The 23022-nt window shown below is 43.1% G+C and overlaps 1 protein-coding gene across 7 annotated transcripts in view; it reads right to left on the bottom strand.

Annotated features, from left to right (window-relative positions):
* LOC136587527 (CMP-N-acetylneuraminate-beta-galactosamide-alpha-2,3-sialyltransferase 2-like) overlaps positions 1 to 11081 on the bottom strand; it is a 62670-nt gene extending 51589 nt beyond the window's left edge. For 2 of the 7 annotated variants that reach the window (XM_066586159.1, XM_066586155.1), the window contains exons 1-2: positions 10958 to 11068; positions 10615 to 10671 (exon numbers count right to left, since the gene is read on the bottom strand). The gene's annotated coding sequence lies outside the window, so the exon portion shown is untranslated. Of the gene's footprint in view, positions 1 to 2449; positions 2581 to 10614; positions 10672 to 10957 lie in introns of those variants that run through there. The other 5 variants (XM_066586160.1, XM_066586154.1, XM_066586158.1 and 2 more) reach the window with 4 other exon arrangements.
* Positions 11082 to 23022: the final 11941 nt, after the last annotated feature.

A 23022-nucleotide genomic window follows, 5' to 3' on the forward strand; every position in this document is an offset into this window, starting at 1 on the left:
AGTGCCTTATGCGAGTACCTGCCCGCCCGTCTCAAAAGATTCGGTTGCCGGCGGGGGAGAGCGGTGAGTTGCGGGAGTGAGCAGGGGGGAGAGAGTGAGAAAGAGATCTCCCCCCCCCCCCCGTTCCTCCCCGCTCTCCCCCGCCGCTCCCCGCACCCCGCCAGCACCCGAATCTTTAGAGACGAGCGGGCAGGTACTCGCATAAGGCACTACTCGCTCGAGTAGTTTGCCTTAGCGAGTACGCTCGCTCATCTCTACTAAAAACCAAAAAGTTCCCCATTTTATTCCCATATATGTGTTGTTTATAGCTTGTTATGACATTCATAGATTAATATTTCACCACGGAATGGCAAAAACAACTTATTGTTGATACAGCTAGTTTAGCAATAGCATCCATGCTGGGTAAACTGACAAAAGAAGAGGGGGTCCAATCTGTAAGACATTTTAAACAAGAGACATCATACTAATTAAAAGCTATCTGGAAAGTTTAGTAATGCATGTGCAGAAATGGTGCAGTGAATTTAGTGATGACAGCCGAGTGTTAGGGCATCTCTACATGCTGCAGTGATGCATTGTAGCCGCAGGCGGATTACCACTAATTGACAGGCAGGACCTGGGCTTATTATTTTAATTGTCAAGTCCAGCTGCTGGCCGCCAATTAGTGTTGATCTACATGCAGTTACAGTAAATCACTGCAGCATGAACGGGCACCCATAAAGAAGGGCCGGGTGCAGGATATCTTTACCAGCCAATATATCTTGTTATATGCAGAGATTTGATTCCTTGGTCTATCACTTAAAAGGAATGGGTCATCGAAAAATGATCTATTGTGTAACTCAAATCTTTACATTAAAGGGAACCTGTCACCAGAAAATTAGCACCACCACCATAGTGTAATGCAATATAACATAAGCAGTCCACACATGCTTGCACCCAAAAAAGACATTTAGCAGTAAAAAGGAAATTCTTACTTTATATTTTCCACGCCATCTACTTTTACACCTCATAGCTAACATCTATGGGCTAGATTCACACTGATGTCATGGTTCCAATTTATAATATAAGCTATGGTACTGTGATGCCAGACATCCATATAGTCAATGACAGGCCCCACTGAGTTATAATGGGATCTGTATTTCATATTGTATGGTGCACTATTCTTGTTGTAACAGGTGATTGAAATCCTGGCTCATCCTCTGATGGAGGCTCTGTTCTCACTTGTGCTATAGGGTATTTTCAAGCGCAGTCCGCAGCATAGTTCTTAGGGGGCATTTATGCCTCAGTTGTGCCCACATCTAGGATTTTCATAGGGGTTTACATCTCAATCCCCGAAAAAAGGGAGTCAGGCAGAACCCTTGGACGAAACTAGTCACTTCTGTTGCCTAATGGAGACCGACAGGTCTTTGTTTCGGCAGATTTCCATTCATTTCTGGTATTTTGTGACAGAAAGAATAACATAGTCCACCACATTATTCTTTCTGGCACAGAATGCTAGAAAGTAATGGACTATTCCAATATGGAAACCTTATGGTCTCAGTTTCAGCAATAGAATTAAATCGTTTATCTTCCAGGTGCCATCCAAATACCTTTTATTTTTAAGGGGGGAGGGGGTAGAATCAGAGGTAACCCCTGATGAAGAGCCAAGACTTGGGCAAAAATAAGGCATGGATGCCCTCTTACCTCCAATAGCCACCATTAACCCTTTCCAATCCACTGTCTGACGTCTGAAGACATTATGATTTAAGGCTGTACAGCTCCGATGTTGGAAGACGTCCGTTGGGGTTCTCTTACTGTATATTGCCAGCCTCTCTGCTGTTGGAGTCTATCCAACGTGTCACCTCATGCAGTACTGGCTTTAGCCAGCAGATAGCGCTGCTGTATAACGGCAGAAAAAGAGTAAGCCCCCTAGGAAAACCAGGATACAAATTGGATTGGAAAGGGTTAAAGTCAATGGGATCTGTCAGAGTTTATAAAAAAAATATTTATTTAGCAGTATTCTAAATAGAAGCCATGATTATCTACCGTCAACTGATAAAAAGCTAAATTTGCACGGTTGTCTTTTCAATCCACACAATGATTTAAGAATTTACTTGTAACTAGAGATGAGCGAACGTGCTCGGCCCCGCCCCTTTTTCGCCCGAATACCGCGATTTTCGAGTACTTTACTACTCGGGTGAAAAGTACTCAGGTGCGCCGGGGGGCGGGGAGAGGCGTGGCGGCGTGGGGGGTAGCAGCGGGGAACAGGGGGGAGCCCTCTCTCTCTCCCTCTCCCCCCCACTCCCCGCTGCAACCCCCCGCGCCGCCACGGCGACCCCCGAATTTTTTCGCCCGAGTACGAAAGTACTTGAAAATCGCGGTATTCGGGCGAAAAAGGGGCGGGGCCGAGCACGTTCGCTCATCTCTGCTTGTAACCTATAAAAATAAAAGAAATTACATTTTCATTGATTACCTTTCTCAACCACCAAAACAGCTTTTCACATAACTGGCGCACGTCATAAAACAGAATACATTTCCTGACTTGGTAGCCTTGCAGATAAAGCCTCCAGAGGAACAAAGAATAACCTTGCAACGTCCCAACATCTGAAAGTCCACAACATAAAACAACAACTAAAGGTCAGTGCGACTTCAAACTACAAAATATGCCGTAAAACATATGAAGTTCCCAAATTCTAATAACTTCAAGCAATTGTTATCTCACCTACTCGAAGACATAGAAATGTGAAAGATACAGCAATGTGAAGGAGAGAACATTTTCTTCTGCGGCTCATTAGCAAAAGAATAATGCACAGTCACTCACAACTCAATAGTCACATTGAGTAATAAAACACTTAACCTGATTCTGTCAGAAAGGAAGCACATAAATTAACCCATTGAGGACACAGACATTTTTTCAGGTTTTCGTATTTTCATTTTTACCCTCCGAGAGATATAACGTTGGTCTTTCTCCATCAAGTTACCATACAACAGCTTGCTATGTATTAGCAGATTGAAAAACGTAAAAAAAATTTAAAGTGGAGTGAAATGCAAAAAAAAACATAAACAAAAAAAAATGTGCCTTTTTTGTTTAGTTTAATAGCATTCTTGGGGGGATAAAAATGATTGTGTTAACCTTATTCTGAGGGTCAGTACGATTATGGCAATACCAATATCATATAGTTTATGTTTTACTACTTTTTAAAATAGTAAAATGAAACAAAAAAAAATTTTAAAACCCCCATATAAATTGGGTAAAAAAAAAAATAGGTAAACAATTTTTTCTTAAATTTCTCCTTCTGTCACCATATTTTTAGATCCATGACTTTTTTTAAATTTTTCCATGCTTTGGACTGTGAGGGGATTTGTTTTTGCAAGGTGAGCTGTAGCTTTTGTTTGTACAATTTTGGCTACATCTGACTTTTCAGTCACTTTTTATTACATTTTGTTGAGGCATGGTGACAAAAAAACCTCCATAATTTTAGCACTGTGTATTTTTTTTTTAATGGTGGCAGACCTGTTTGTTTCCATGGTTACTGAATTCTAAATAAATCCCTATGTAGCCTGATCCTGCATTCTGTCCCCTTCGTATTATATACATAGCTTGGTGAATTAGCAAGAAGAAGAAACCACCTTAGTAGAAACAGATCAGACTGCACAGCTTGTTTATATAGATACACACGGATCTGCATATGAGCTGTTGACACAAAATAGTAGCATCTCTTTAGTGAAGACAAACTTGCTATATTTTGTGTATAAGATACAATAGAGCAATGTAAACAGTGATTGCAAAAGTGTACATACCCTTTAAATTGGCTGTTCTACCAAAATGGAGAATATCTGATTTCCCAGGATCCTGGCAGAGCAACCAAACAAACGTCTTACAAAATATTTCTGACCGCTGCCAATGGGGCAATATATATGTAATAAAAGCAGGAGTTGAATGCAGCAGTAGCAATAAACAGTGTTTTTACTGTAGATTAGATAGCAACTAGTAAGGCAGTGCAACAATAAAATACATTTTAAAATTCTACACACACACACTTAGAAGATAGCAAAGTCTCTAGTAAGTCAAGTTTAGCTGTATAACCAGAATCTCAGTATCAGTCACTTCTTACACCAGGTGCCCTTGCTTTGTTAGACTCACTGTCTCTTATCATTGATGTAACCTCCAGTCCTGGGGCGTAACTAAAGGCTCAGGGGCCCTGATGCAGAAGGTGAGGTGGGCCCCTCCCTCTATCTGTATCTGTACCCGTACCCATACCTAAACCATGCTGCACAGAGGCATAACTTGAAGATTCTGGGCCCCAATGCAAAACCTGTAACAGGGCCCCCAACTATAATGCTTTATTCATAGTACTGGGCTCTTTAATATGGAGAAGAGAGGCCTTATGGGCCCCCTAAGGCTCCTGGGCCAGGGTGCAACTGCATCCCCTGCACCCTCTATAGTTACACCCCTGCTCCAGTCTAAAAGGCCAGCCTTTCTCTTGGGTTCCTGTTCTCTTTCCCTACTGTCTATGTCACCACTCCAGTAAGGAGGCTGGCCTTCCCTTCTCGACACAACACTGATAATACTCCCAGAATATTGCAGGTGATGGCCAGTAGCCCAATTAGTTCCCCATCTTTACTAGGACTCTGGAGCTCTCTGGTGTGGGATACGGGTATGCCCGATTTGGATACAGAAGCAGCATCTCTGTGTGTTATATATACACGATATTGCTCCTATTGACTTGTGTGAAGGGAGGCAAGCCATATTTTGTGTTGTGAGAGGGACACACTGCAGGTAGTATTCTTTATTAGGGCACTCTCATAGCACAGTTTTTTTAAGGGGCACGAATAATAATAGTCATGCCTAGTAAACACCCTAAGTAGGCAGTGTATCATTCAAGGACAGAGGTCAACAGAAAGCTAAAGATGCGTTTAAACGCAACAATTTTTGTTAAAAAAATCCTTAAAACAAAGTGAATGATAATTGTTTGGTTTAAACTCGAGCCAGTGACCAAATGACGAATGAGAATCGTTCACTTTTCATTCGTCGTTCAGTCCCAGCAGGACTAAAAATCATGATTGGCTCACTAACTTCTCGTTGAATTTAAACAATCCCCACTGAGTGTTTAAACAGGAATGTGGAACACTGAATGAGACGTGAATCATTCTCAACGATGATCTGAGGGGACGTCACTCATTCAAATGAGAATTGGCTCGGCTCATCTAAAAGGGGCATAAGGCCCTTGTGCAAGATTAGCATATGGCTTCTGACTCATGAGCTCTGAGCATAGAGAAGCCTATTTTGTCTTCATTAGCTCACTCACTTACATGCAACCTAATGGATATTAGAAAGTGGCTTTTAAAAAGGACAATTGTCCCATTTATCCACTGGATCCCTGTGCAACTGCACTTGTTGTACATTTGAAATCAACACCCCTATTAAGGGATTCAAAAGGCATCAAGCAGAAGATCATTATGCCGTACACCGTTCTCTTGGTGCCCATAGGCAGTAAACTAAATTTGATAAAAATGGACAATTTCTGTGCAAGTGATCATTCATTGGGTGAAATTTAACAATGAACAATGGTTTTAGCCAATCGATGGCATACTGTCATTATTTGGAAAAACGTCAACCACGTTTGTCCAGTAATTGGACAAAAGATATTTTTTCCCCCCATGAATGATTTTTCCCTTGACAACACAATTTTGTTTTGAAAGGTTTCCAGAAAGAAGATTTCTCCATCGACCTTACGTCATTGAATGTGTATGGCCAGTCTGAACAACAGCTAATATGGACTATAATATGTATGGTACCATCTGCAAAGTGATTGTTCACCAGACAATTGCTTGTAACACGGCTGTTCAATCATCAAGCTGTATCTAATGCTGGGGTGCTGTGAAAAGCTCCCAGGGATGCTGTGGGAGAGGGAGAGAAAGGGAGGAGATATTTTTTTTTCTTGCAAAGGTACCAGGAGATAAAAGTTTTTTGACAAGCTGTACCAAAAGACAAAAAAGGAGTGGAAACACTGATCTAATATATATGGAGTACTTTAGGCTCTACATATGGCACAACACAATCACTGGGCCACATTTATCAGTCATGTTAATGGAGCTGAGCTGCAACCCCACATAGAGAACCTGAATGAGAGTGGTCCTGTGTCAGAACTACAGAAGGCTACTTTGCACTTTTGGTTGTGGGCTTCCTCTTGTTCCTGTTTTGCTCCCATAAACAGTTTTTCTAGTCTCAGTAAATGCAGAAATAGGTATAAGCTTAGCAATGAGAATTGTATCTTTTAACCCTTTCCAATCCAATTTCTATCCTGGTTTTCCTAGGGGGCTTACTCTTTTTCTGCCGTTATAAAACGGCGCTATCTGCTGGCTAAAGCCAGTACTGCATGAGGTGACACGTTGGATAGGCTCTGACAGCAGAGAGGCTGGCAATAATACAGTAAGAGAACCCCGACGGACGCCTTTCAACATCGGAGCTGTACAGCCTTAAATCATAATGTCTTCAGATGTCAGACAGTGGATTGGAAAGGGTTAAAAAGACGAATCCACAACTGTAGCAAATTGTACATTTTCACTACCCTCTCTAAAAAGGGAACAGATATCTTGAAAGATTTCCTGTTTTTGAATGTATACGTTACCATACGTCCACTTGTTTTTCATGCTAAATGTAAAGCGGCACATAAGCAAATGTTGCTTGAGAGGTCTGCCAGGGTGCACTGAAAGATCTGTTACACTCTAATTGGAGCCTGTTAAATACTATCTTCCTGCTCACTTAGCATTCCATTTGTCTTTTCCCTTAAGGCCAGCTAATAAATGTTTCACAGTTGCCCTAAATAGACTGGCGTGGTTTACTCATGACTACCACAAGACACACGAAAATATTTGCAAAGCTTTATTCTTGTCCGGACGCACAACGGTTTATACGACATGCTACTCATTCTGCTGGAAAAGTGTACAGAAACATGTGGAGCTTTGATGGAGAACTCCGTAGTTTTACCACTTTGTCTTGTATGAATACAATATTACAACCTTTCACTGTAGTTCCAGAAATTACTAAGCAGCCAAGAAGAGGCAGCCAGACAGCCAATTCTTTATGCCCACAGCCACCACTAGGGGAGCACCCTACAGCGCATCAATATTTAGGGTGCATTCACGCAGGTGGGAAAGTCGTGCGAGTTGTGCAAGTTGCAAGGTCTCACATGAGACTAGAACTTGCAATCTACGGTCTACTGCACATCACAAAGACAAGGTGTCCGTGTGCTGTGCAATGCTTGCCGCACCCGACAATGTCAGGCATAACTTGCAATCACCCATGTGAATGCGCCATTACTCCCGTAGAAATAAATGGAGCAGTTGTTGTCATGCATGCACAACCCCGCTCCATGCACATGGGACATTTGGGGTGTGCCGTTTTTGTGATCGCTGGAGGTCCCAGTGGTTAGACTCCCATTGGTTAAACATTTATCCCCTATCCTGGGGATAGGTGATAACCGTCTTAGGTGGGAATACCACTTTAAGTACTGTATTAGTCTCAACACTACTCTGATCTACTAGAGATATTACTAGAAATTGTATAGCGCATGTAGAAAGTTAGACAAATAACTAGAACACCAGTGAGTTTATAAGCCCCAGCTTAAATATTCTGCATTTCCATTGCTGTGTAATAGCAGTAGAGATGTTAGTAAAAGATACCTCTAGTCAAAAGAAGAATAATGACTCTACTTCTGGATCTGTGCAGAAACTTTCTCCAATATCTCTTTAAAATCAGCATGCACTGTCTCCTGCCTTCAGTTTATCAGGCAGCAGAAAACTATTACCAGTTTACTAGCGATGAGTGTAATAAGCGGTTTGTGTCGGAAATCGGGCCAATTTCAGGAAAATCATCAAGAGTCTGGATGGTAAATTCCAACTCCCATGTAAGTCAATGGGAGAGAAAAAAAAAACAAGGAAAAAAAATGAGGTTCACTAATTTTCCCTCCCAAAATGTCCCCAATGCAGCCAAAGCCCCCCCATATTGCATGGAAATACAGCCATACATCTGGGGAACACTATTCTCCTCCAAAAAATTTGTCAAAATAGTGTACAGTGGTGTCACTGAAAACAAAAGAAAGGCCACACAGGGTCTCCTAGATCAAAAATTGTGCCTAGGAAGACAGCAGGTGAATTCAATGGGAGCTCAGTCTATGGGACCAAACTGGGCGCTGCAATACGGAAAGCATTATCTACTTCCAGTACTGTCAGCAGGCTCAGTAATCAGCTAGTCTTTGAGAATTCCAGTCAGTGGACCCTGATGATCAACCATTGATGACCTAGCCTAAGAATGGGTCATCAATAGTAAAAAAGACAAAAGTCTCATACAATCCCTTAAAATCCATGGTAGCAACTGAATCAGTAGGAAATAGTCCCCACTTATCTCTACAGAGCTAATATCTTAAAGGTTTTCATTTTCTCAGTGCTGTCAACAAGTTCAAAGTGTCTGTTAATGCAAGATACTATAAGGCTATGTGGTGACTTTGTGATACATGTCATACAACCAAAGAGTTTAGTGCTGCACTTCCTTCATCACAAGTAATGAACGTGAATGCGGTTGAGTTATACCTGTACATGCAGAAAGAGGGTAGAAGGCACCTCATCTGTAGGAACAAAGATATGACAAAAGTGCATACAAATGATGGCCCTCAGTGGGTTCTGCCAAATACAACTTTGATCAAGTTGGATGTGTATACGGTATTTATCACCAATTTCCTCTCTGCAGGCCATCTCTCTAATTGTCAATTCTCCTTGATCAGTTGGGTGGAGTCTAGTTGCTATGTCTCCATACACTGCACACATAGGAGAGCAGGACATCTTATCTGTAGCACATCTGCACAAGTGACAGCAACACGGAGAACATGATACAGCAGTACAGATGCGATTTCAGTAAATCACTTGCTAGAAGCTGCAGTCAAGTCTGTGAGAGTCTCTGTTTCTGCCTAATCCTCCCCCTTCTATCGCTAGAATTCTATTGGCAGCATTAGACAGCAACAGATAAAGACTTCCCCCTCCCATAAAACATCTTGGTGTTTCTGTTAGACAAAAGGCACATAGCTGTATTTTCAGGCCTGTGCTGTGTATGTAATTCCACAACCACCATATGGCTCTGTTATAGCCTATCAGGCTATACAGAAATTATTTTTCACATGTAACTCAGGCCATGTCCTATTCCAATCTGATGTAATGTTTGTGCATATTGAGCACACAGACAGGTGTCCGTGAGTCGTGTTCTAGGTTCTTGACTGTAACTCGCATTATGGCCGTTTTCCTCTGCCCTTAGACTATGCTCACACTACCATGCAGCTTTTGGTTTTTCTGTTCCATAATGGCAACAAAACACCTGATCCATCCTATGATGGAAACTAACAGCACCCAATGAATCCCACTGCCTATATTGGGGTCTATCCCGCTTTCATGATGCCCTCCAGCATTTCCCCAGAAGAAACAATGAAGCATTTTACGTCGGAGGTTCCGATGTAGATGTAAAGATAGGCATACTAGAAATGGACTTCACATGAGAACAGGCAGTGAACAGTAAATTAGAAGGAAGGGAGACCCTCGTGACCAGTACTTTAGGGGGATTTTGCAGCACAAATGTGTAATTTTATGTAAATAAAGTGATTTGTTCATCTGCTAATTATCACACAAGCACATTCGTTCAAAATTCAGTGACCATTTAAAAATCACAGAAGGCATCATTATAATGAGGAACCACATAATACATGACAGCAGTGTGGCCAATAAATCAATGACTTCTATATTTATAGCTAAATGTGCCATTTCCAGAACACAGCAAATAATCTTGAACTGTTCCTATTCTTGCAGCTTTCCGCCCCCTGATTGCCGGGTTTTTATTTACAATCTACATGATTTTGCAACGGGGAGAGGAAGCGTATTTAGAAGCACCTGTAACCACTTCTGTGCACATGGCTGCTTGGACTGAAATTGTGGTCACCCTGGCAGCGGTTGCTAAACAGACTGGGTAATGGCTGGTTCACGGATTCTGATTTGTTATTCTATCACTGGAACGGATCTGTCCTATGACAGAACCGAATGGCGTTGAATGGGCCCCCTGACTTTATTGGGGTCCTTCCGACTTCCGTTATGCCCTCCATGCTGTGCTATTGCATGTTGGATTTTAAAGGAAATCTGCAAGGATACCTTTGATGCTAATGTGAATGCAACCCCTAGAAATCTGCAAGAACATAATTCTAAAAAAGAAATATAATTTGGGACAAACTTACCATCTGTAGCAGCCAATTATACAGTCTAACGACTATTGCAATACGGACCAATTGTACTACTAACCGCCAGGATCGGCACACTTAATGCACCACTGACCACAGGGACTATATCATAGACCGCAGCTATTGCTTGCTGACCCCAACACTGACCACCAGCCATACGTGCAACTTTCTGTATTGATTACTGTGAGGGAATCCTATGAGAAGCCTTTTTTTTACTAATCAACAGCTGCTGTTATACAGTATATGAAGATCTGCCATAGAATGCCTTGAAAAAGTCAATAAATTATATTTATTTCAAAAGTTGCTTAAAATAGAGGCTTACTTTCTTTAACAATAGCTAAATGTCAAATAAAACATAACTCACATAGAAACTTCACCATTACAGAGATTTTTTAGTGGTTACTTCTACGATGACCCCAGCCTGTAGGAAAAAAGGACTTTATATAGGTAGAATAGCAATTATAGTCATTACTATTGCATCCTTTCTTATACAAAGCAGCATCTGTCTCGGCTTGCCTTTCCATAGCCATAGAAACTGCATAAAATGAAGCTTAGACATGTTCTCAGCTAATAAAATCTGTGCTATTCAAACAAACGCCAAGCAGTAAGTATAGACAGCATTTCATCCAGCACATTATTAAACTACAACACCCTCAAATCCTGCCTTCTGCCCTGTAACTCCAATCAAACACTTCCCACGATATTACCTTTGGGGGTCTCTGCAAAAACCGGGATGTTCGTCGTTTGCAGAATAAAGAGGCAGCTGAATGTTACATGTGAACTGTGTGTAGGAAAGCAGTGAATGCTTACATCCTTGCTGGAACCTCCCCCACAGTCAGACAGGAAACATCAGCATAGTTAGCAGATGTTTTGCTAGCTGGACTGTGGAGGGTAATGAACTTGCTACATACAGTCACAAAAAAATATCCAACGGTTTCCTCTACAGCTGTCCGTACCTGCTGACCTCAACCAAAACTCACCGAAAATATCCTGACACAGCGATACAAGAATGGAACATTGTTTCAATAGCAGGAATTGTGTTGTCAGAGAGAGAGAGAAGTAACTTAAATGTAACCAAGGGAAAATAAATAAATATACATAAAGAGGACCCACACCCTCACAATGTGGAACTGTGACCATGTCTGGTTTTGGTTATCGGGGCACATACACTACCAAAATACTTGAACCCCTGAGTAAGAACCAAAAGTAGTATTTATTTCCATATCTTAAAGGGCTCCTTTGGCCCTAATGACATTGGATACTTTCTTCTGACGTCTGATACACTTCAGCTGGTATTTCCCTCCATTCATCCTGTAAAACGTCTTAAGACTTCTCTCAAAGATGATGGATACTGTTCATATTCACTGACCAGATAGTTAAGTTCGTCCCAAAGATGTTCAGTAGGGTTCCGGTTGGGAATTTGTGCAGTCAGTCTAATCGTAGAACATCCAAATTTTCAAATCAATGTAAAACAGCATTGGATCTGTGAGGAGGCGCCTTGGAAGTACTGCTCACCGTTTCCAGAGTATTGCCACATTGTCTAGAAAATCAAGGTACAGCTCCGTGTTCATTGCTCTTGCCTCTACAACCAACTGACTAAGACCATGCAAGTAAAACATCCCCAGAATATAATAGAACCTACACCATTTCCCCAAGGATCCTCTACACCCAGTTATGTCCATGTGAATTGAAGATGGGGTAGTGTGATTCGTCACTCCATAGAACGTTCTTCCAATGCTCAACTGTCCAATGACGATGCTTCTTGCACCACTGTAGATGGGTTAAGGCATTGCAATTTGTGATGGATGGCTTGTGTGCAGTAGCATAACCTGTAATTCCTATAGCGTGCAGTTCCCGTCACAAATTAGGACTGACACCTCCAAGGGTTTGCATCTCATGTAGCATGGTTTGGGACACATGGCAGCTTGTGACTGGTAGGACATTGTACTCAGAAGGGAAGAGGCTCCATAGTAAAGATAAAAAAAGGGCCACCATTATGGTGTCTTGTGTTGTCAACCTACTCTGTCCTAGGGCTCCAGAAAAGCTGCATGGTCAGCATTTATGGTATGTACACTCTTGAATGTACTCTCTCCTTACCCACCCTGCCAACATACCTATAACTTAGTAAGCATCTAGAATAAGACAATCTTAAAAGGGTTTTCTGAGACTTATTATTGATAACCTATCCTCGGGACAGGTTATCAGCCGTTGATCAGTGGAAGTTTGCACTTAGGATCCACATCATTCAGCTGATCACTCAGCCTGCTGTTGCTGCATGACAGCACTGGAAGCGGATTGCTACTGCAGAATTGACAGCGCTAAGTTTGGAATGCAGGCACAGTTCCCATTGAATTCAATGGGAGCTGTACCTTCAGTACCAACCCAGGCAGCTGCAATACAGACAGAACTGTCCACAATGACTGTGCCAGAAGATCAGCCATTCGTTGGGAATTCTGAGAGGTGGACTCCCACCTATCAACTATCTTGAGCATTGGTCATCAATACTGAAAATCCCAGACAACCCCTTTAAATGTACCTTTACACAAAGTTTAAAAAAGCATTGCCTTAAAAGCAAGTCCATTAGCTATTACCCTTATAGACATCATTAGATTGATACCAAGACAAGCAGTGGTAACATAGCCATGTGCAAACAAGCGCTAGACCGCCCACTGAGTATTTTTCTTGACTCGGACTGGTCCACTACCGTTGTATCTTGTCCCCACCGGAAGTGAGGGGTTTGGCTGAGGTCACGCCCGGCAATGCCTCTAATTCCAATTGTCTGACAGGGAACCGACTGACAGGGGAGTGGGGAGCACCTTCCAGACTGGCAGAAGCAAGGCAGGGAAGTCCATGGGGAACACTGCAGCTCAGCCGCTGATCCATACGCAGACTGACAGTGCAGACAGACACAGAGCGCGGAGGCTGCCAGGGACAGTGAACGTTTCGGAGTCAACAAAGACATCCCCGCAGGATGCCATGACTGCACATGTCAGGGTGCAGGGGACTATGGCAGCACACCAGGGAGTGGTGCTCACAGAGCGGAACACGTAGGAGCACAGGCTGTGAGCGTTGCTCCTGGGGCAGAAGCAAACATAGCGCACAGAGGTCGCAGCCGCACATGGCTGCCCAAGCGGCCACAATCAGACCTGCGACAGACAAAGAAGACTCCCAGTGCCATGCACACTGCGTCGCCAGTGGTGTCGGAACTCGATAAAAACACAGGCACACTAAAGCGGAGTAGCAGATAGGGGGCATCGTACATCAGACACTCACAGCTCTGACTTGTCTGCTACAGTGTAAGGAGCAGGGCACTGGGTCGAAATCGGAAGAGGCTAAAAACAGGCACTGCAGCGGGGTTTCACGTAGAGGACCACAACTCCGACGTCTCTGGTGGAGTGTAAGAAGCGCAGCTGCCAGAACCATCTGCAGCCAATCAGCACCTGTGGGTGTCCCCTGGCTGTCAAGCCGGTGAAGCCTTGTCTCCACCCCTCCTTCCGGTGGAGACAAGATACAACAGTACCAACTTGTCCTTTATTTCTGCTCTCAGTCTTCTCTTTCTACCCTTTGATTAATAATGGTCAGCTCCCTTCTGCTTTGGGAAGACAGATCAAAGACACATACTATTACCTAACTTTCTTTATCAACCTGACAAAATAACACGAGTTTCAGCCTGTTTTTCAACCTACATGGACTTTTCTTGCCCCAACTATCTAGCCAGTCTGTGAGTGCTTGCCACTAGGGGGATGAACCCAGGGCACCTCACTTGGAAAAGTTGAAGAACTGTAGGATACCTTACAATTAATTTACTGTCATCCAATGCCAACCTATTGTTACACAAATGATCCATACCCTGTTAAGTGATAAAAGCAAAGTATTTGGAGATACTACATAGCCTCTCCTCAGGCCAGTGACATCATATTTATTCACCCGATGGCCTTTCAACACTTCAGTTCCATTCAAATGAATGGGTTTGAGCTGCTATACCAGGCACAGCTGCTATGAAATTTACAGCTGTGCGTGGTATGCAGTAAAGAGGCCGCATCACCCAAACGCCATATGCTCTTCCAACAGCTGATCAGCAGAAGTTCCAGGCGATGGACCCTTACTGATTCGATACTGATGGACAGGTCAATGTTCTGGTCCCGAAAAACCCCTGTAATGCTACCACAGCTACACGCACATATGGAGCATGCTCCTGGCAGTTCATAGACTGTTATAATTAGGAGTACTGTATGTATGTATAATGCTATCTAAAAGTACAGACGTACACAAGCAGGTCATGTCTTATGAATTCCAGAAAGAGGCCAACATGCAAACACCCTTATAATTTAGTAGGGTAAATTACAAACATATTAACCCCTTAAGGGCTTAGTCACACGGGCGCATCGGCGCCTGTACCCCTGCTCACTCCCGCAACTCACCGCTCTCCCCCACGGGCAGAAAACAATCGCAAATGGGAATGAAGCCCTTGAAAAGCATGGGTTTCATAATTCTGCATTTTCTCCACTCTTACAATACTCAATAATAACATGAAAAGCATTTCTAGCCAATTGATTCTCATATGAATGATGTCAGTAACCTTCACCCTAGTAACCACATTAAACATTGAAACGATCATTCAAAAGGTCCAAAGCTGAAATCACCAATCCTGAACCGGGAAGCCAGTAGTCCACAATATATTGATAATCCATATTCAATCTTCATTCAGCACTGCTGATTAATCTAAAAAGGGCATGGGGATTGGCGGCACGCAGCAAGTACACGTTTCTCGCCTGCGGAACACATGGTTATGGGAGCCCGACCTTAGCTGTAAGCATTCCAATCATCCTCGATCATGAGGACAGTCTTATTAAATTTGCAATAATTGGAGGCACTTGAGCATAAAACAAATATTCCACAATAAACAGGGTGTAATTGAATCCGATCGTTATGCACTTACTCCAGTGAGTAGTTTGACTCCACAAAACAAGTTCTCAGAGTTGAGGTTGCTGTTCTCCAGCATTAGTTTGTACAACTCTTAACCCTCTACTGATGTTAGCAACTGAACAAAGCCTCTGTATCAAGTCCTCAGTATCACAGTTAGGACATACGTGCTCATGATGGCGGATGCAGGTCACGAGGGTAGTTCTGGACGTCTGAGGTTGAATCTCCATAGATTCCGATAGCTTAGAGATACCCTGGAATTTACTAATCTTCTCCTCAAAGGCCATAGGCTATAGTACCCCAGAGTTGGGGTCCTACAGCACTTCTGTAGCTATGTCATGTGTAGTATGTACTACCATTTAGTTAGATGTATTGGCCCTAAACTGTCATGAAGTAGTTAATGTCTGGTGTCTTTACTAACGAACTCTGCATGACTATGCAGAATGCACCTTAACCCACTCTGTTACTTGTCAATCATCCCTAATTAGGACTGAGATTGGGTAGAAGAATTCCACTTAGCCCAGGATTGGTTAGTGGGGAGAGTATAAAGGACAGAGCGTTGGTGGGGTTGGAGGTTTTGGTTTAGTCAGAGAGAGCCAAGCCAAGTCGAGTCTAGTGAGGATGCAGGCAAGCCTAGTCCAGGCTAGCCTAGGCTAGGCTAGTCTGTGAGCCCAGTCCCAGAGGAAGTCTGGAGAAGAGGAGTCAGAGTCTGGCCACTAAGTACGTAGATGGAAAAGCTAACATAAGCAACTTTACTTCCTGCCACAGGATAGGATAAGATAGGAATTCTTCACTTTCACCCAAAAACATTCATAGTCACATTGTTGGAAAAGTGCCTGGGCTTCGCTATCGTGTTTCAAGTTGATCAAATGCTCTTGTAATGTGGGATGAAATTCTGCTGCATCTGCTGAAAATGGATTGAGTACCCACGTTGGTATTTCAAGGGAACATAGATCATGAAACCTAGTTTGCATATCTTCTTGGCGTGTTTGAGGTGTGAGGAAAAAAACACCTAAATCTGCATCTTGAAGTTTGTCTCCATCTTCGCAGGCAATTTCTCGAAGACTCTGAAACTGACAGAGCTTGTGTCAATTCAGGTTATTGGTATGAAGGACCAGTTTGGCAATGAAGGAAAAGATTATACCTTTAGCCTTAATAAAATTCATTTTGTCTTCTCCTTGCAGCTTTGTGTTGACCTCGTTGAGTTTGTCAATATGTGCGAGATGGGCAACATCAAGACGTTGTAGTTCGATTGCATTACAAAGGCATAGGTCAGCGGCTGAAAAAACTCAGCTACGGTGTCAAAAAGTTCGTAGAGGTGTCGTAAGCACTTTCCTCTTGACAGCCACCTTACTTCGGTGTGTAGGTATAGATGTTTGACTTCTTCGTCATGGTCTTGACAGAGGTTGCAGAAAAGATGTTCATTCAAAGACTGCACTTTTATCATTTCACCATGGCACGTGTCAGATCCCAGCATAGTACTGATAATCTCTTTAACTGCGGGTAACATGATTGTTTAACCAATAATATGTGATTTGCCACATTGCGCAATTAATAATAATTATAAAGAGACTTTATAGGAAGCAAGGAGGCCTTCGTCAGCATTGAGAGCAGATTTTCCAAATAGCTTGCCTATAGTGCTGCAGGTATCAAACTTTGACCTTAAACCTTGGAAAAATGAAATAGGCTTACCCACTTTGTCTGAAGGCATTTTTGCAAGCTGATCACTCAGTCTCGAAGGCTTCATAGCTTCATTCAAAAATGCCTTTTCACAAACGCGGCACAAGGAAAGCTGTCCGCTTGTAGGAGAAGGGATGAATCCGTATTTCAAGTATTCATTTGAATATTGACGGCATTTCTTCTTCTCAGCCATTTTTATAAAATATGCTTCAAGAATGCACTGCTTATGTCGCTCTATCATATAATGATGTATGACTTTTATAACTCTATGATCAATCACACTGGGTTACCTAAGAGAACAACCTAACCCACTGTATTTCATAATGCCACGGATTGGCTGGAACCTTCAATTGTGTGGGTCTCTGGGAGTGGTAAGTTATATCAGTGTTCTGAAAAGACACTTGGCAAGCACTAAGACTACAACTCCGAGAGATCCACGCAAGAGAAAGTGGTTCCAACCAATCAGCAGCATTATGGAATACAGCGGGTTAGGTTGTGCTGTAGATCATCCAGCGTTATGAAGTGTGATTGATCTGTAGTGAAGTCATGGAGTTATAAAAGTCATACATTATATGATAGAGGCGCGCAGGCTGCACATAACTCCCATTACATGTAAGTGATTCATATGGAAATAATTGCCTCGGTCTTGAAGTTCACCTATTGTTTTCCAACGGATTATCGACGAAAACCGAGGTATCACTACTAATTTTTAGAAAGATGTAGTTACTAGATGACCAAAAAAAAAAAAATCAACAAAGCAAGCACAGAACGCCCCCCCCTACGGCCCCCTTGAGAAGTAAATATGCCCATAGCGGGCAATAACGCCCATGTTGAGAGCCACTGGTTTAAAGTACTGCGAGTAGTGATGAGCGAGCATACTCGCTAAGGGCAATTGCTCGAGCGAGCATTGCCCTTAGCGAGTACCTGCCCGCTCGAGAGAAAAGGTTCGGCTGCCAGCGGCAGGCAGGGAGCTGCGGGGGAAAAAGCGGGGAGGAATAGAGGGGAGATCTCTCTCTCCCTCTCTCTCCCCTGCTGACTGCTGCAACTCACCGCTCCCAGCGCCGGCACCCGAACCTTTTCTCTCGAGCGGGCAGGTACTCGCTAAGGGCAATGCTCGCTCGAGCAATTGCCCTTAGCGAGTATGCTCGCTCATCTCTAACTGCGAGGCCTTGCAACAGGTGACCAGTTATGTTGTAGTGTAATATGTCCATGATATAAAGTGTGATGCGATTATACCATGCGATGTATATATGTGTAATGGTGCAGTAAGGCACATGACGAATGGTGTCTCTGAAGTAGTAAGGCTAAATGTGCTGACCTCAGTGCAATAACGCCTACGTCATTGGATGTCCTGTGTATAAGGACGCAGCTCCAATGGAGTGTTAGAGGTCCAGGCTATAAATGAGGAAGCTTTATGTAAGAGTTGCGCTGCAGTCAAGTGAAGCATAGTCAGAAGTGGCCAGATAGACGTGTGTATAATCATGTGCCAATGTGAGAGGTCGGGTAATAAAAATGATGTTTCGGGTTTATAATAAGTAATTGCTTTCTGTAGCTTTAAGATAATTTATGATGAGTTAATATGTAATGTGCAAGTACAAGCACCCTCCTGTGGAGTGGCAGGGCTTATGCCTTTACTTAGTCTTTTTTTATAATCAAAAACAAAGCTGCTGCCGCCACTTGTCACTGATGCGCCATCCTGTACCATCCACCTGCTTTAATCATACAATGATGGCATAGCCTATTAATATGTCATCAGTATACAGGAGGCGAATAAGCCTTTAGCTATAACTTGATCACATTCTCTCACAGGACTGCATATATATATAACATTTCTACCTGGAAACCATAGTTGGCAATCGGGTTGCTTGACATGATGTACATGAAGGGACTGCAAAAACAGAATAGCAGTCTGATGACTATATGCTACAAACCCACTAATAGATTCACATAGCGAGGATGGAAACTAGCAGAATCAATAGAATAAACACTGCATGTCAGTGAATACATGTCGGCTATGTGTACAGTTCAACATACGTAATTTATCTGTCTTTCCACTCTGACTCACTCAGCGCTAGATCGTTTTGGTGCCATGGTTTCAACTGCAATCTAAACAGTGAGCTGAATAGCAGACATGAGCTCCCAAATTTGGAATCTTTGCATGAAAACCAGACAGAACAGTAAAACAAATGTATGGTGCAGACTAGCCGTCATGAACCGCCACGGCGAGATAACAATATTATGGCGATAGGGCTTGTTTTAATAGATTTTAAGGCACAAGGCAAAAAAAAAAAAAAAACATAAAAATAAGCAGCTACTAAAAAATGTGTGAAATTCAGAAATACTCCAGAAAATGTAAAAAGAGTCTTGTCATCCTTTTGAAATGAGGAAAAAAGGCTCTAGGCCAGTGATGATGAACCTTTTGGAGACCGAGTGCCCAAACTGCAACCCAAAACCCACTTATTTATCGCAAAGTGCCAACACGTAAGGGGCCGGGCTTATCACGACTGTTTCAAAATAGACAGGCTGCAGATTTTGACTGGTTTTTGGGTGCAGAAATGCTGCAGAATTTGCAAGGAAATTTCTGCTGAGGATATTCTGCAGCATTTTCGCTACGTGTAATGACACCCCACAGCTCCCCAGTAGTAATATTGCCCCCCTCAGACCCATATACTTACCCCTTCCTCCTCCTTATGGAAGCGCCGCTGCGCCTCTGTTTGACGCTGCTGCTGGCGCTGATCCCAGGTGCACACTGTGACGTCAGTGTGCTGCCGGACACCTCCTCCCCTGCTCTCGTGGAACCTAAGAGGAGACATCAGAGGAGGGGGAGGAGGATCCAGGCTGTACACTGACGTCACAGTGTGCGCTGGGATCAGAGCTCCTAGCAGCGCAGTGAGTGAATGCCGGCAGGGGAGCCGCAGCACATGCCAGTATTCACTAAAGTGGTGAGCGGCCAACAGTGGCATGTGCCAGCAGGGAGGGCTCTGCGTGCCGCCTCTGGCACGCGTGCCATAGGTTCACCACCACTGCTCTAGGCGAAAGATATGCAGCTACATGTTAAAATATAATGAACAGTGTGTATTTCCAGAGCTAACATACATACAAATAACTGTATCATGCCGTGTCCAATCGTACCACCAAACAGCGTTTATAAATAGTGCTGCCATGATAGCCAAATACCGTAGCTACATAATGATTAATAATCCTATACAGTTCCCTCAATACTGCCAAACTGTAACAGCGTACATTTGCCATAGATCTGGGTGCAAATTCAACGCCTAAATCTGCTTCATTTTAGCATCCTAATAATGTTATGAAAATCCGCAATGTAGAATATTCTGTGCATGGGTTTCGAAATCTGTATTGCTAAAAAAAGAAAAAAAAAAAAAAGAGAAGATTTGGCATATCGGTTGCGGGAGGTGGTATTGTGACACAGATTCAGAATAAGATGCAGCCGAAGGAGTTACAAAATGATATAATATTTATTTACAAATACAGGAATGAATAATGTTATAGCAGGCAAGCATTTAAGCTTTAGGGCTCATGCCCACGGACGGAGCGGTACAGGAGGGAAGAAGCTTGTGTGACGGGCACAGCAAATTCCCTATGAAGCACAGGACCTGTTAGAACTGGAGGTATATACTAAGGTGCTGCAGATTTCTAACCCATTAAGCCTCCATGCTGTAAATGAACATAATACACTATCTTATCGTTAGCTTCTGTGACAGACCTTCATGTCGTGTCCTCCACCCGTATGATCCCAGTGCTGACTGACAGCCGATGTCTTGCTGTAATGGCAAGGAACAGAAAGACTGTAATTGCTGTCATTTAACTCCCTAGATGCCATGGTCAATAGTGACCATGGTATCTAGGTGATGAGACAGAAGGAGGAAGCTCCCTTTGTCCTCATTGCCCCCCCACAAATAAAGATGATGGATGTCAATGGGTAATTATGGCAAAGCAGAGGCCTGGTAAAGACCCCAGACATGCCACAGCTGTATGTCGATTAGGTTGAGCTTTCAGCACAATATACTAGATTTCTTTGCCTTTTTAGATGCACATAATAATTCTGTGCCATACTGAGTATACCAAAGATCACACTGTGGGTCTAAATAAACAGAATAAATAATATATTATACGAGGATTATATTTTTTATTTTGTAGAAGTGAAGAAAAATAAACCCCACACACAGTATCACTGTAATCATCATGGCTAGTATAATCACCTCCATCCTGTCACTCAACAAAACCCACTAAACCAAGACCAACCTCAGCAATAACACCATATAAGGGTCAAATAATCCTGCCACATGATGATTACATACTACCACCACAGAGTGATGAATACCAACATACTCTCACTGAATAAAGGCCACTACGTGGTGTACTACCAATAATAACACTATGAGGGCCAAATAATACCAGGCCACATATTAGCATCACAGTGTGCATTTGTGTGGTGCTTTTATTCCAGCAACAAAGACCAATATTGCACCCCCAAGCTCAACCTACACAGTGACCATGTAGCTATACATACTAGACCTACACAAGTACTCTGTAGACCCTATAAATGATTACAGTACAGTTATATTCAGAGATCACAGGTGACATCTCCTCTGATTGGAGTTGTTCACTTTCCCTTTTTCTACATCTGACCCAGACCGCCATGACTTCTCCTGGTCAGAACTTGTCTCTGCAGAATTAGACACATACATCCTTGAGTCCTTAATTTTCCAGAGATTTAGCTTTATTTTCCAAACTCCTATATAATCAACTTATCCATAGTGCCCCAGATAGTAGTAATGCCACCTGAGGTGAACCACAGAGTAATAGTAACCCCCATTTTGTGCTCCTTGCAGGCCCCACATAGTAAGTGCCACTTTTCATGTCCGGCACATAGTAAAAGTTCCCCCACTCAATAATAATGCCCCATATGGCCCCCCGCTCAGCATTGATGCCCCATACAGGTCCCCTCAATAATAATGCCCCTCATAGGCGCCTTTCCTCAATAGCAATGTGCCTCATAGGCCCTAGCTCCCCCACTCAGTAAGGGTGCCTTTTAGATATAGGAAGAGGAAAAAAAATTATACTCACTTGTGCCGGTGTTCAGCTCCTCCTGCTCCCAGCCTCTGCAGTTTGCGCCCACTCAGCTCGCCCACTGACTTCCGGGTGGAGCGATCATGTGATTACAAGTGCATGTTACATGATCGCTCTACTCAGAACACACCAGGTGAGCTGTATGGGAGTGGGCTGCAAAGTCCAGGAGCAGGAGGAATGGCACATCAGCACAGGTGAATATAAAAGTTTTGGTTTTCATATCTCACTGAAAAACTTCCTCCCCTCTTTCGGCCGCAAGACCAACTGGCCCGGTGGCTTGAATGGCCAGTCCTTCCCTGTCCATGACACAGCAAAAACTGTCTTTTATATAGCCTGGCTTCCAGCACCAGAAAGTGAGCATGCTCAGTTCAGTTTGGAGCAGCCATCTTGGTGCTCCATTATGAAACGAGTACACCCTAGGCCTTTCCACACCTTCAGTCCTTTCAGAGGCAGCATTAACCCCTTAGGAAGTGAGAACCTTACATGTCAATCCTTGGCACAGTTTCCACACAGAAACTTTTGAATAGCCGAATGCTGATGTGCTCCATTGACTGGAGCTAAATTGGTGTGTGAACTTGCATGAAAGTCCATATCAGAAAACTCATGCATGGATCTGGCAGTATAAACAAGGCCTTATTTGCTTACCTACTAATGGCAGAGTTCGTAAGCAGCTTGGCAGCCAGACTTTAGTAGCAGGAAAGCTAATTTAGGTGCTGGATGGATCACTACAGCAAAGTCCAGGGAGCAGAGTCAGACATAGAACCACAAGTTCCCAACAAGGTATTAGAGGAATTAGGCAGGTGTGTATTTGGGTGCAGGCCCATTTCACAATTTAGATAGAACAGGTATCAGCATACAAATCCAGAGCGAAAGACAGGAGCAAAGTCCAGGAGCAAAGCAGAGTTCAAAACCAGGTAAATAGTCAGTGGAGTAGAGTGATAAAGCAAGCAAGGACAACTCAAACCAGTGTTCAGCATATACACCTAATATCTGGCTGAGGTTAAGGCCGTATGTGAGCTGCAACCGTACAAAATTGGCTCAAAAAAATGTCACACAGCACAGTGGTATACACAGA

Source organism: Eleutherodactylus coqui, chromosome 13 (assembly GCF_035609145.1).
Source record: "Eleutherodactylus coqui strain aEleCoq1 chromosome 13, aEleCoq1.hap1, whole genome shotgun sequence".
NCBI classification, from domain to species: Eukaryota; Metazoa; Chordata; class Amphibia; order Anura; family Eleutherodactylidae; genus Eleutherodactylus; species Eleutherodactylus coqui.